This window comes from Pollachius pollachius, assembly GCF_949987615.1.
Source record: "Pollachius pollachius genome assembly, chromosome: 3".
Classification (NCBI taxonomy): domain Eukaryota; kingdom Metazoa; phylum Chordata; class Actinopteri; order Gadiformes; family Gadidae; genus Pollachius; species Pollachius pollachius.
In genome coordinates, this window is record NC_136936.1 from 31,060,997 (window position 1) to 31,074,816 (window position 13,820).

The 13,820-nt window shown below is 45.6% G+C and overlaps 1 protein-coding gene across 1 annotated transcript in view; it reads right to left on the bottom strand.

Annotated features, from left to right (window-relative positions):
- map3k13 (mitogen-activated protein kinase kinase kinase 13) overlaps nucleotides 1-13,335 on the bottom strand; it is a 51,279-nt gene extending 37,944 nt beyond the window's left edge. The window contains exon 1 of the mRNA XM_079733960.1: nucleotides 13,293-13,335. The gene's annotated coding sequence lies outside the window, so the exon portion shown is untranslated. The remainder of the gene's footprint in view (nucleotides 1-13,292) is intronic.
- Between the last annotated feature and the right edge of the window lie 485 nt (nucleotides 13,336-13,820).

The following is a 13,820-nucleotide window of genomic DNA, read 5'->3' on the forward strand; positions in this document are numbered from 1 at the left end:
TGGATGGGGACAGGCTGCCCAACAGCGACAACAAAGGACACAAGAGGAGCTGGCTCCATGTGACCTGTGCCTGTCTGCCCTGCACCCACACACACACATTACGCGCAAACACACACACACACTATATGCACACCCACACTCCGACACACACACATTCTGCCCTACACTTACCAGCAGCTGCTGCCACAACAATCCCCCTTGTGCGTCTTTAATGGAGGCCGCCAGCTCAGCTCCACTACAATAAGGGCTGAGAGAGGCACACACACACACACACACACACACACACACACACACACACACACACACACACACACACACACAGAAACTCATACATACACACTCATACACTCACAGACACACACACAGACACACAAAAACACACACACACAGATGCACAAACAGAAACACACTGACACAGACACACACACACACACATACTCACACAGACAAACACACAGACACACAGAGACTCGCAGACAGAAGCAGGGCTACATGGCCGTATTGCAGGAGGCTGGTTGTGACTGACACGGGTTTAATTGTGGAAACATCGGCGGGGCAACCAGATGGCGACGCGAGGAGAAGGAGAGCGAGCTGAGAGGAGGTGAGGGCAGGAGAGCAGAATATAAGAAGGTTTGACACGCAGGCTCAGAAATCAATACACATTAGTGTGACTCTGGTTCAGGAGGCTTTTATGTCAATCTCCGAGTCAGTATGAAGTGAACTGCATGCACCCCCTCTTCCTCAGTAAGAGTGCATCATCATCATCATCATCATCAGCGACATGGGGTCAGATTACGCACGTTCATACTCAGAGAACGTTTGTTTAAGTGTGTTTAAGTGTGTATTCAGTGTGTTTTCACTGTTCGCTTGGATGCATTCCATCTCTCTTCCAAAGCCCGTCTGTGGGCTATTCATCCTGGCTGTTACATAAAGATGCTTAGTCGCAGAGGACATACGCAGTCACAACACACGCACACACACGGTATGAACGAGGGCAAACTGTGAACGTTGAGCTACACTCAACTCATTTCTGCATACAAACGAAAGTAATAAACAGATGTAGACATGAAAGATAGATATGAAAGACATGAAAGACTATGAAAGACATGAAGCATGAAATTAAGTGCTTATAAAGTTGTGTGTGTGTGTGTGTGTGTGTGTGTGTGTGTGTGTGTGTGTGTGTGAGTGTGTGTTTATGAGGAGAACACAACTGTCAGTGATCGGGGGGGCATTTTTGTCCTGCGGCACTAAGAGAGGAACAGGACGGTCCTACCGACCCTGCAACCTGTCCTTCATCACAGGACACGGAGAACTACCGCACGGCCCACACACACACACACACCCCGGCAGAGGCACCCCCCCGCGCTAGCAGTACCATGCCGTCAGTATGTATGCACACACAATGGCTGCACTGCTGGAGCTGGCAGCTCGTGCCCTGGCCGCGGTCGGCCGCCGGGCAGCACTTCCACTGGGTCCGCACGAGCGCAGGCGCATGAACAGGAGATAGAGTGCTTACGCACACATGCACAACACTTTGCTTACATAAAAAACCCTGCACATGTACAGTTTACCAGCAAAATTCAAGCAAATTGCGAGAGATACACTCACATACCCAGTGACGATAGTAGGTCAAAACATGACCACACACACAAACACACACAATTCTTAACAGGCAACATGCACACTACACAGTACACACTCTAAATGACTAACTTGGTCCACACACACTCAAGGCGCTGCAGATTACTCACAGCAGAAAGAGCTCAAACACATGGTCCGTACTCCACTCTGAGGCAGGAGACACAGAGCACACAGCCTGATGCAGAGAGGGAGAGAGGGAGGGAGGGAGGGAGAGAGGGAGAGACCTCCGCCGTGTCCCTGCATGAGAATGAGCGAGGGAGGCGTCCCAGATGCCTGTGTAACCAGTTTCATGAATGAAGCACCCTGACGCACTGAGGGAGGGGGAGGGAAGGGGGATGAAGAGCTGGTGGAGCAGGGGTAGGTCGGAGGCAGAGGAGGAGGAGGGAGGGGGGATGAAGAGCAGGGGTGGGCCGGAGGCAGAGGAAGAGGAGGGAGGGGGGATGAAGAGCAGGGGGAGTGGGGGGAGGTGGAGCCAGAGGAAGAGGAGGGGGGAGGGAGGGGGGAGGAAGAGCTGGGGGAACAGGGGGGGTCTGAGGCAGAGGAAGAGGAGGGGGAAGGATGATGAGCTGGGGGAGCAGTGGTGGGTGGGAGGCAGAGGAAGAGGAGGGGGTTCTGAACAGCAGGTTGGGCTTGAGGGTCTCGCTGGACTCTCTTAAAGTAGGGCACTGTTTAGCATCAGAAGGAAATCCTTTCCTTTTTGACTGAGGAGACAGGAGGCGGTTTTACAGCTTGAATTAAAGCATCATTAATAATATAAGTGTCTTCGGAGTAGATATAGAGTGATAAGACTATTGCTGTTAGTGTGATGTAGTGTTTAACAGTTTGTTTAATGTTTCATATTTGTGAAGCCGTGAATTCACCCCAACCTCCTACCTGCTGCCCGCTCTTGTACAGCAGCGGCAGGCTTCTGCTGTTCAACTCAACTCCAATAGTTCCCATTCAACTACGACGAGTGACAAGACAGTCACATAAACAGGCCCAGTCAGATGGACTCACACACCGACCCGTACAGCAGGCGGAGGCCCTGGTTGGGTTCTGGTTCTAATGGGCGTTTGGTCTGCAGAGCCCTTGGTTGGGTTCTTCTTCTAATGGGCGTTTGGTCGGCAGAGCCCCTGGTCGGGTTCTGGTTCTAATGGGCGTTTGGTCGGGTTGGGTTGGGTTCTTGTTCTAATGGGCATTTGGTAGGCAGAGCCCCTGGTTGTCACGGTCTCTCCCACCAGATCCTAGCTTCCGCTAGTACCGCTCTTTGTCAGTCTTGTCTGTCCCTGTTTGTTGCTGTCTCAGTGTTTCATGTGCGGGGGCGTGGCCTGCGCAGTTCCCCGATTCAGCCACGTTGATCACCCGCACCTGACAGTCATCTCCAATCAGGATCACCAGTATATCTACCCCAGCCTTCCAACCATTCTTCGCCAGATCGTCAGTTGTACTTACCCTGTTGAGTAGCTTCCTGATTCTTCATACCCTGTATTCCTAGTGTTCTAGTTTACTAGTTTTCAAGTCTGAGCATCCCTAATACTTCTGTCTCTCTACCAGTCATCACCATGACGACTATACCTCAACCCTGCACTACTGCCGGAGTTACCATCATCACCGAATCGTCGGGTGTGGCTGTCGGTTCGGCAACCAGCGAACTTATCCAACCCCGGTTCGGACTACCCGGTCCGTGGATTCAGGATTATCCCTAATGGTTACAACCACCAGCACCAACCTTAATCAACCCTGAATTAATAAACTGTTTAACTGTTACCGCTCTCGTCTGTGGTCATTTGTGCCGTGCGTTTGGGTCCACCCCATAATCTCTCACAGGGGGAGGCCTGGTGAGGCACTGGACCAGAGCCTGTAGCATAAGAGGCGGATGGATAGGGAGAGGGGCTTAATGAACAGATGCTCCAGCACCATCCTTCCAATACCCTTCCAACATCCCCCCCACACACACCTCTGGTGACCCCTGGGGGGAGGGCTTTAGAATGGAAACACTAAGGCTATTTTCCACCAGAACCGTCACAGAAGCTTCATGGCAGTAAAACAGTCGCCGAAAATAATAGAAACCATTATAGTCAATGTAGGCTATTCCACTTGACACAGTTGCGGCACGGCACGGAACCGTCCCCAAACCAGCACTTCGTTTACTATACTTGCCTATTCTATTTTTGAAGGTTGCCGGTTCGCAGCCGTGTCTCAGAACACTTCTACAGTCATCAGTTTGGATTTGCTAATGAATATTGATGATCACACATCGACCCCCATGCAATTCACTAACAGGGTATTGTAATATTATACAGTCTATCTATGGTATCAATAGGTAATCAGTGGCAAAGAAGAAATGAAAGTCTGCGTCGATGCCTCGTCTATTCTCTATTCGCAAGTCCAGTGTCGTGAGCAGACTGCGACGTTGCCATGACATCTAGAAAATAAATCATACTGTATTTAATGGGTTATAATATCGATGTACATATATTATATAGGGGTTGATTATAACTCGGGAATAATATTGTATGAATTGTATGAATCATTCTATTCATAATCTTTTTTACAATTCACATATTGTAATTATGCACGTCTTTAGCCATCAGCCGGAACGCGTCCGGACCGCTTCTAGTGGGGATGGCAGTACGGAACACAGCGGCTTCGCTGTCGTACCGCTTCCGTGGCGGTTCTGGTGGAAATTGGCCTTTACATTTTTTGAAGGGTGAGGTTCAGCAGGCTGGTTCAGCCTTTTTCTCCCAGCTTCTCCCCCCAACCCCCAACACACACACCCCCCAGCAGGCAGCTTTTGCACCCCCTGGTCCAGGGGGGATGACGCCAGCTTAACGCGGGGCTCTGGCCCCGCGTCCCGTGGCATGAAATCAGATTCAACTGAGTCAGGCTGCAGATGACCGAGCAGGGCGCTGCTTCTACCAGGCAGGGGGATGGGGGGGTCTGATGGATCTGTAGAAGGAGAAGCTTCTGTAATAGGTTAACAATGCAGTGCTTTGGAAACGGCCCCTTTGCCCCAGCTCTTCCACGCGTGATCACGGACGGATAAGGAGAAGCAAGATGGGGAATCCCCAGAACGAGAGAACTGGTTGAACATTTCCTAGTCAGAGAGCTCCTTTCTTTTCTTTGGCTGAGAAGGTTTTTCTAGCTTTGTCCTTTGGCCGAAATTCCAAAGGTCAGGAGATCACAATGTTCTGCGGTCATGTGGAAACAACATCACGTAGCAAGAGAGGGAAGGGCCAAACACACCGACCGCATCACAAACACTTGGTGAGAGGCGTCTCCTCCGAGCCCAGCTCCACACTACTGAAGACAGATGAACTGCAGAGGAATACCAACAAGGCCCACTGCTACGTTCTCCTGGTGTGCTGGGGCTGCACAGGCCCTTTCTATAGGAAGCCAGTGTTATAACATACCACTGGACATTTAAATAACCCCACAAAGCCCCAACACATCCAGCAGCCATGTAAATAAAAGAGTACAGAAGATGCCAATCCACTACAGTTTAAGATTGTTTGTAATGAAAATCTAGCATGGTCCTACCAGATTCTCGTACTTATTATATATATATATAATTTGCACAGAGAGTCTGGACCCACTCAATTGGCTAGCGTTAATTCACTTGAAGGCGGAAAGTCTGTTGAAGTTTAAAATTATTGGATCTGCCACTCTGGATCTGCCATAACCAATCACTAACGTTTGGTCGGGAATCACGTTGCGCACAGGCTGTAAACAAACCAAACACCGTCCGTGAAGATGTCCGTCAACCAGAGCTGACTTTAACGTCATTGTTCTCTGCCACTCCGTTCGCTGATTGGACGCACAAAATTTGGACGTTGAAAACCCAGAAATATACCGCTAACCCAGACATAGTACTGAAGGGAAATGTAGTTTGAGCGGAAATAGGGCTGGGTATTGCAAGGTACCTCACAATTCAATTCAATTCGATTCTTTAGGTCTTCATTCGATTCGATATCGATTCGATTCGATATTGATCCAATTGCTTCAATATCGATTCAATAATATGTGCAGATGACAAAAATACCTAAATATTATTTAGAATTAACCATTTCATAATGAATTAACCATTTCATTGTGCTTTAACTAGCAAAAAGGGAATAGACCATTGTATAGTATTGTTCCTGAGCTAAAGTTGCAGCATAAAAGTAATAATCATAACATGGACAAATGTAAAAGGGCATGTACATTTAGGCATACTCGCTTCTAGATTACAATGACTGAGTATGCTTCTTCTTTTTAAATGGAAATAATCGATTTCAAAAATTCTGAATTGAAATTGAATCGAGAACAAATAAATTGCAGTGTATTGATGAATTGATATTTTTACCCAGCCCTAAGCGGAAGTACTTAATGAATAGTTAGTATTGAAAGCCAAATCTCCCATTAAATACGATTGACATTTGAGCTCATTTTTAGAAGGTTTTGTCCAACAGATGAAGTCTGCTCTAAATAAAATTGAAGTTTCAACATTTACCATCTCCTTAATTAACTTTTTGTGATAAATATTTAAAATGTAATTACAGCCCCACGAATCCAACCCGTCTTGCCCAAACCGTAATTAGCTTGCTGACGTTTGTTAGCATACTGTAGCAATGACCTTTCTACACTCCACATGGGGAGCTTTTTTTTTTTTTTAAGTTTGTTGTAGAGCTGGCAGACAATGACACATGAACATTGGGATCAATGCTGCCATGCAGGACATCTTCCGAGTGTGTGTAGATGGCAGGTTTAACCTGTACACACTGATGACTTAATGCCCACCAGGTGTGCAGCCTCAACCAGCCCCAGAGCCAGATCAGACTCGGCCAGGTGAGGCTGCTTCAACAAGCCATCCTCTACACACACATTCCATACAAACACATTTCTAACAAAATTGCCTCCAACTCACACTTCACAACAAAACACTCACATTTCTAGAGAATTTTTTTTGCAAACCAGTGACACTAAACACCCCCCACCTGGGCCCAGTCAGTTTACCAGTGACACTAAAACCCCCCACCTGGGCCCAATCAGTTAACCAGTGACCCTAAAGACCCCTCACCTGGGCCCAGTCAGTTAACCAGTGACACTCAAGACCCCCCACCTGGGCCAGTCAGCTAACCTCCATCCCGGCCCTATCGGTAACCATGGCCTGATGGACGGACGGACAGACGGACGAACTGACATACTGTGGCGTGGGTCGCCCCTGGTCCCCAGGCCTCTCTCTCCACCAGAGTGGGATGTAAGCCACACTCACTTAGCTCCGTTACACGCTCATTACTATTTCACCAGCAACGGAACAGCGCTACTGACAGCTCCCATCTCTCCCGCATAAATAAAAGAGGGCACATCATCGCCGCCACACAGGCTCACAGTGTTTACCTCTCTGTCTGCCCCCCCCCACACACACAAAATGCTGCCCTCAGATTTTTTGCCAAAAGTGAATCATTAAATATCTATGACCTCCAACTGATAAATCTGCCCATGTCCCTATCTGAATCTCCTCCGTTCCCCCACGTGGGGCCTGGTCCCCTGACAACACTGGCCTTATCCAGGAGTCTGATTGGAACAGAGCAGTCGACCAATCAATGAACACCGCACTGAAAGGATCTGATCAGCTAAGACTCTTCTGTGTGAAGACAGCCCTTTTGGATCAGATACCCTATACAGTGTAGTCAAATCAAGCTTATGTCAATAATCTGTTTAGTCTGTTAACTTTGACAAATAAAAGTGGCATTGACATCATGTGAAATTATATACTGTAAGGCAGCGAGACCTTGACCGCCACCTCTGATGCAGTTTGATGAAGGCAGGTGTGTGTGTGTGTGTGTGTGTGTGTGTGTGTGTGTGTGTGTGTTTGTGTAACAGGGCAAACATGTGCACAGGCTAATTCTTAAATGAGGAGATCGCCAGAACCCACGAGACAAAAAGGAGCGGGACCTGACTTTATCCAACTCAATGTCGAGGATGAACATGGTGGGTGAGAGAGAGAGAGCGAGAGAGAGAGATAGATAAAGAGAGAGAGAGAGCAGTGGCCCTGTGCGTACAGCGTACGCTTGCTACTGACAGATAATGCCTGTGAGATTAGAGGGCCCACCAACGGTCCCCCGCCCGCCTGGCCGCACTGTGAGGACGTTACGTAACAATGAGTGTTCAGCATCCCTCCCACAGGAATCTGTCCACTGTACCACCTCTCTGCCCTTGTGCTCTCCTCCCAGCAGAGCCTCATCCATCCGTCTTGTCGTCATGAGCACACACACACACACACGCACACACACGCACTCACACGCACACACACACGCACACACACACGCACACACACACACACACACACACACACACACAAACACACCAGGTGATCCAATGCAGGCTTGATAAATGGGCCTGCAACTATGTGCAACAATACAGGACACAACAACATTTAGTCTTGGATTACAAGACTAGCCACCTAGGCTCCTGTGTCCTGCTGCTGTAATATTGATGTTGCTCTGGGAATGAGAAGAGGAGCTAAGAAACATACCCACAGAGGCTCCCCACTCTACTGATTTATACATGCAGTACATAATGGATGAAGGGTGGGGGATGAAGGGATACATGTCAACTTCGGGGATTTAGGTGTACTTACCCTTTACTGGAAATCGTACTTTGTATATGTAGTATATCAACTGCGTAAAGTGTAAATGTATTAATGTATGGGTGTGTATAGCTTAATAGCAGGTGTTTGTGTAAATACCAGGTGGAGGTGTATATCTTAATACCAGGTGGATGTATGTAGGTTAATAATGGGTGGGTGTGATTAGGTTAATACCAGGTGGATGTGTTTAGGTTAATACCAGGTGGATGTGTCTAGATTAATACCGGGTGGATGTGTTTAGGTTAAGACCAGGTGGATGTGTCTAGATTAATACCAGGTGGATGTGTATAAATTAAGACCAGTTGGATGTGTATAAGTTAAGACCAGGTGGATTTGCATATCTTAATACCAGATAGATGTGTATACCTGGTATGTGTATAGGTTAATACCTGGTGGATGTGTATAGGTTAACACCAGGTGGATGTGTATATCCTGAGACCAGGTGGATGCGTATAGGTTAGGACCAGGTGGATGTGTATATCTTAATACTAGGTGGATGTGTATAGGTTAATACCAGGTGGATGTGTTTAGGTTAATACCAGGTGGATGTGTATAGGTTAAGACCAGATGGATGTGTATAGGTTAAGACCAGGTGGATGTGTATACCAGGTGGATGTGTATAGGTTAAGATAGGGCTGCTCGATTATGGGAAAAATCATGATCACGATTATTTTGGTCAATATTGAAATCACGATTATGCAAACGATTATTTTTGAGTTTGAAAACATGTTGTATTTATTCAGCATGTCTCTCCCAAAAAAAACTTTGCAACTGAGAACTTTAAAATTTCGCCTTAACAAAATACACAAAATGGTCAGAAAGAAAATGTTGCAATCTAAAGTAATATACAGATATACATCCAGCTGTTCTGCCCTTTCCATAAAACATTAGTAAAAAAATAAAAATAATAAAAACTAAAAACTCGATAATTAGGGGTCCGAGCAGCGAAGCTGCTTGGTCCCCTAATTGTTTCTGTAACGTTTTTTTTTTTCCTCAAATTCGGTAAAAGTCATACTGCAGCCTATACCGTAAGATACGGTATGATTACCAATAACCGCCACTACCCATAAACCCAAATTTGTGGTACTGCATCCAAAGGTGGCGCTATTGTAAAAAATCATGAATTAGTCTTATTTCTCCTCACCAGATTGACCTGGACTCAAAATTCTTTCATAATATTAATCTCTAGAATCAGATGCATCTATAAAACCCTGGTCTTCTGCGTCTAAAAATGTTTACTTTTCCCACAATTTCATAGAAAAGCCAAACGTCCACAGTCTCAACCCATTTTGCCTATATGATTATTTTGTTATTGCATAACAACCATACGGCTATCATTAGGTGGATACCATTAGCATTGCAAATTTTCAGATCTGTACTCTTTTAAGAAAGCCTTTACATTTTTAGAAGGGTGAGGTTCAGCAGGCTGGTTCAGCCTTTTTCTCCCAGCAAATTTTCTCCCACCAATTTTCTTGATGTTGTGTGCTTATCAATAGACATTTTCACCATGTGAATGAGGCTTCATGCAATTCAGGAATGTCAGTGGCGCAATGGGATAATGCCTTGTACTGGTGACCCTTAGGTTGAGAGTTCAAATCCTGATTAGAGCATTATGAACATGACATTCGGTCATTGTCACTCATTTAAGAAACACAACATTGAACAGCACCTGAAATTCATCAGGCAATCAACATTCCGGCTCATTAGTTTCCAAGAATCTGACTGCCAAGATACAGTATGGCATTAAGGGGAACTTCTTCGTTAACCATTTTTCCTTCATAAATAACGGTTACAAGGTTTCTTCATAATAAATTAAGAATTTCAAAGATTTTTCAGGTATATGCTTTTAAGAAAGCCCTTAATTCACTTAAGAAATGTGTGCTTGAAGTTTTCTGGATGTTGTGTGCTTATCAATAGACATTTTGACCATATGGATGCATATGAGTGCTGACCAGCAAATTATGATAGAAGATTTAACGAGTATACTGCAGGCAGAAATGAAAGAGTCACCCACACATGTAGAGGCTGTAAGAGTCTACACACACACATGCACACCCTAAATGCCCAGTCATCATCCAGGCGTGCGCGCGTGCGTGCGTGTGTGTCCTGCTTCTTGCTTGTTCACTCATGTGCGATAATGCATTTCCCATGAGGGGCTGCAGGCCCTGGTAATTATAGAATCTCGCTTTGCAACAGAATCATAGCAGACACACACACACACACACACACACACACACACACACACACACACACACACACACACACAGATTATCACAAAGAAATAGGACCTAGACCTTTAGGTCGGGTTGAAAGAAAATAATTTCTGCAGAGTACAAGGTATAAATAAATAGGCAGTATATATGTTGTAGTTAAGACGTCTTTGTAGGCTCTAAGAGCATGAATAAGGTTGTTTGTTTGTGTATACACTTAAGCCATAACACCAATCCCCAGAATATGATTCAGCATGCAGTACCTTTATTCAGTACCCGTTCCTCTCAATGATAAACCTCTGGAGGCCAAATGGAAACCTTCCTCCCATAATATCATTTAGCAGCTTACAGCCTGGACACTCACACACTCAGGACTCACAATGCAGCATCCAGCTAACCCCTTAACACTCCCCCAATGTAATACCCCTCACATATATATAAAGAAAGAGTCCCAGGGCTTAACCCAATTCTCCACAGCAGGCCAATCCCGAAACTGGCTGACCAGTAGAGTCTGCCCACCACCAAATCCTTGGCCTGGACACCACTCCTCGCGGGGGAGAACAGATGATGGGAGGGGCTTGTTTACTCATTTGAATCATGCCAACACTCATGAGTTTCCTGGCTTGGGTGTGCGGATACACAACGGAAGCCAGGTTTCCAGAGAGGATGTGCACAGGGCTGCATGTGCAGGTGGGACCCCACCTGGGGAGCTCACACTCACACAGGGTAATTAGAGAAATGTCACACAGCAGGCCGGTGGGCAAAGAGAGACAGAGAGAGAGATAGAGAGAGAGACACACACACACAGAGAGAGACAGAGAGAGAGAGAGATCTGAGGAATCTCCTCTCCACACAATGTTGACACGAGCATAAAGGGGCAGCTATTTGGGGGACAATACGTATCATACAGTAGCTTAATGTACCTGATAACATTAGTGTTATTATTTTGATTATTATTGGTAGTATTATTCTCATTATTATTAATGCCATAAAAGAATACTTTTGACTCCTTTGCCTCCTCTCTAATTTCACTTTCATATTTGTTATGGTCAACAGTACAATACCCGCTGTCTGCGTGACTCAAACGAACCACAGAGAGGTCAAATGGAGTGTAATGTTTAAACCTATACCTAAAGCCAAGGCCCTGCGTCAGAATGCATCCATATTAGCATGGCTGTGGGCCTGAGGTCCCGGGGCTAGGATTAGACAGCCAGCTGCCTCACAGCCATGCTACGCTACCCTCGTCAATTACGTAAACACTGCTTCCTGCCACCGCACCAGCCTCCAGGCGCCGCCCCCCTTTGAAGTCCTCCTTTGACGGCGCAGCAGCCTGCCAGACCCACTGATGAGGATGATGATTCTCACATTGGCTTGGTTTGGACTGACAACTGGACAACAGCTTCACCTAATGTGTTGCTCAGGTATGGAGTACAAATGGACTTCATTGACACTTGAGAAGAAATATGTGCATTATTTAGAGTAGTAATATATAGTTTCTAAAGGGAAATAACAGCTCATTTAAGAGACCAACTATGGTGAAGCAACCAGCCACTGTGTGCTTTTCAACACCACTCAGGGCTGGTCATGATGTATTAATAAGACTTCATAACCACAAACACAGATCTGCTGGGTTTCATTACAAACACCTCCCATCCAATATCAAAGTGCAGAGCGTTTATGTAACTACACCACTAACCATCACCATCTAAGCAGCACACCCGTTTCACCCATGGTGTTCACTGTACTGCCGTTACAGAGACACTAACACAGTGGATCTGTTTGTCACCTTACAGGGCACTCAAGACCGGACCCACACATCAGGAGACAACAACAATAGTTCAAGTCTATAGTCAGATAATAAATAATAGATGGTTAATAGACACAGAATGGAAATGAGGCACTGGAAGGGGAAATGCAAATGGTTTAAAACTGAGTATAGGCTGATTTGAAGAGCTCTAAAGGGTTTGACACCTGAGGGGTGTGAGGCTTCAGTAAAACATTGTGTTTGCGGGGGGAGGTACTTCGTGGCACCACCGGGCATTTACGTTTTTTACTCAAAACATTGCAAAATACTGAAAATTAGTTAGGGAGAGTGGAGCAGCAGACTGGGTTTAGAAGAGTCTGACGGAGCAGAACATTGACAGGCTGATCACTGTCCGCACCTGGACTCCATTTACTGAATGGATACATGAAATGAATTAACAACACCGAGGAGTGAAAACATGAAAATAATCAAACAACGCAGCGGAATGAAAAAATGAAATGAAGTAAAAACACATCGGAATGAAAACATGAAAAGAATTAAACAGCACAGCGGAATGAAAACATTAAGATATCTAGAGATCTGAGAGCAGTTGTCACCACTTCAGGACCCCTCTTATATAATCGCTCAACAACACACACTTAATAACCATGTCATAGATTAAAAACAATATGCAACACAGTTTAGTCCAGTGTTACATAACCACTGTGAGAAGAACACCTGCAATTAGTTTTAAAGTTTAATTAAAACAGCCGGTATTATCTCTGATGAAGTGGAATAAAACACACTGCTCTGCCCTGGACAAGACATCGATCGAAAAACCTTATTTATTAGACTATGTATAGTTCTATACATATTCTATACATACTCATGTTCTATACATGATATCAATGCCTCTCAGCAGACCCGCGGTCCACTGACAGCCGCACATTATGGATATTAAACACACATTAACAACAATAACACGGGTTTGTTCCGCATGACACTGGACGGGACTAAAGAAGGATTATATATTTTACTTGATACTGTCTGAAAAGAATATTATTTAATATAATACAAGCAGAATTACCTTCCATGACGCCCCACTGAGTCCTCGTCCCTCTTGGTCTTTCTCAGTGGACCTGGCTGCTGCTGCGTCAAGCGCAGTGTTGCCAGATTGCGGGGGAAATCTGGCCCAATCTGGCAACGCTAGTCAAGCGCCGCGTAGGAACACAAATCAACACTTCCGGTCTTCAGGGCTTTCTCTTTTCAAAGTGAAGATTCACTCAAAGTTTACACAAAATGCTTCTCTTCTGTGGTCATCCTACGAACGGTTGACTTCAGGCAACGTTATAAGTACAAGGAGTTAATACAAGGGGCTGCGTTATAAAGTACACATGAGTATCTCAATATGTCGGTGAGACATATATATATCAAAATGTCTGATGAGCGCTTTTAGTTTGAAGGCAAAACTATGTTACAGTACGGGCTTATTTTTCCCGTCATCTGGTGAGGGTCCACGTCATTTCCGGAGTCCTGTCCATCAATGTGGCCAGATTGGGCTGGAAATATATTAGTGTTGGGAAGTTCGACTCTTTTTACTGAATCGGATCTTTAA